A 1,899-nucleotide genomic window follows, 5' to 3' on the forward strand; every position below is an offset into this window, starting at 1 on the left:
CGGCGGCCAGCCCAGCCTGCCCTGCGGGAGTCCCAGCCCAGCCCAGTCTGCAGTGGGCGAGTTCCCAGTGCAGCCCAGTCCAGCTCAGCGTGCAATGGGGGAGTGCCCAGCAGAGCCCAGTCCAACCCAGTTTGCAATGGAGGAGTGCCCAGTAGAGCCCAGTCCAGCTCAGCATGCAATGGGAGAGCCTCTAGAGCAACCCACCATGCATATACTGGGAGACTTCCCCAGTCCAGCCCAGTCTAGCCCAGTCCAGCTCAGCATGCAATAGGGGAGCGACCAGTCCAGCCCAATCATGCCCAGTCCAGCCCAGCATACAACTGGGGGATGCCCCGTATAGCCCAGCCCAACCCAGAAYGGCCCAGGTCAGGCCCTACTCTAACCCAGCACAGACTGGGGGATTTCTCAGTCCTCCCAGTACAACCCAGTATGGCTTAGCCAGACCAGCTGTCTGCATCCCAGTGCTGAACTGGGAGCAGTTGTGGGGATTGCTGGAATCGCTCCTCTCCCCGCTACCTCCAGGTGGCCCGAGTGCCCCAGTACATCCCGGCATTGAACTGGGCCGCACAGGAGCGGCRACTGGGAGAGGCAGGGGTTTGTACTGGGGCACCACCAGGCCAGGGGCTGCACGGCACCCTGGGCACGAGTGCACGCACACACACGGTGCACATGCACAGCACCCTGCGTGTGCACGCATGCAAACTCACCCTCTTGATCGTGAAYGCCCTCAAACGTGCCCCGGTGCTTGTGCAGGCATGAACGCACACACCCTTGCACACACACATACATGGAAATGCTGTCTTGCACGGACCCATGCACATGCACACCATCGCACGAGCCTGTGCACACACAAGCGTACACACACACACTGGCAAACGTGCAGGATGGGAAGCCGACGGCGCACCGTGAGCACAGCCCGTGGGTGACACACACGCAAGCCCAGGCATCGCACAACCGGCATCGCACAACCGGCATCGCACAACCGGCCCCGCGCTGCCTCTCGCCACCCCAACACCGCCTGTGCCCCGACCGGCACCGCGCGCCCAACGCCGCCCACGGCCCGGCACGGCCCTCCCTCGCCCCAACACCACAGCCTCACGCACACGCACGTGCCCTCCTTGCATGCACACTGCCACACTCAGGTGCATCTTCCCACAAGCAATACAGGCATGTGTGTGCACGTGCACATGTACACCTTTGCACAGACCTATACACACAYACACACATTTATCATGCACCTGTGCGCACGTACATATTTGCGCATACACATTTGCACACACATACATGTACACTCGCATGCACACACATGCTTGCACACTCACAGATGCACAGCTGTACCCATATGCACGCATGTAGGCATGTAGCTGCAAGCATACACACACACCTCAGTGCACACACACCCCGGCACGCATACCCCCTGTGCACACGCACACTCGTGTGCAAAGCCCACGGGGCCAGCCCCAGTGCCCCACGCCACTGTACCTTCGCCAAGGACCTTACTATTGGGCTCTCCATGATGCCGCGGAGGAAGATGAGGTCCAGGTCTGCGGCCACCGGCGAGCTGGGGAGGGCGATGAGGTTGTCCAGCACCTGCTGCATGGCTGGGGGGGGGACACAGGGGGGACACGGGGGCGCAGGGCCACGGAACACGGGGTGCAGAGCAGGAGAGAGCAGCCACAGGGGTGAAAGTCAGAAGCAGCTGGCGGGGTCGGGGGGCACGGGATGGCAACGGGGTGCCCCCGGCCCCCCGCCCACCCTGCCAGGATGGGCCCCCCCGCTCAGCCCTCCCTCTCCCAGGCACCCCAGGTGATGGGGACACCCCCTGGTTACTTCCCACTCACCTCCCCAGGACATGCAGCAACCCAGGCGGTGCAATTAAGTTACAGGGTGGGGAGGATG

At 62.9% G+C, this 1,899-nt stretch overlaps 1 pseudogene across 1 annotated transcript in view; it reads right to left on the minus strand.

Moving 5' to 3' along the window:
* The window catches only part of LOC146584006 (MAGUK p55 subfamily member 2 pseudogene), a 7,145-nt pseudogene that overhangs the window by 2,997 nt on the left and 2,249 nt on the right, over window positions 1–1,899 (minus strand). Inside the window, exon 2 of the transcript XR_014898291.1 lies at window positions 1,501–1,601. The product of XR_014898291.1 is annotated as an MAGUK p55 subfamily member 2 pseudogene (transcript). The remainder of the gene's footprint in view (window positions 1–1,500; window positions 1,602–1,899) is intronic.

Source organism: Rhea americana, unplaced genomic scaffold (genome assembly GCF_003343005.1).
Source record: "Rhea americana isolate MKP2758 unplaced genomic scaffold, rheAme1 scaffold_988, whole genome shotgun sequence".
In the NCBI taxonomy this organism is placed as follows: Eukaryota; Metazoa; Chordata; class Aves; order Rheiformes; family Rheidae; genus Rhea; species Rhea americana.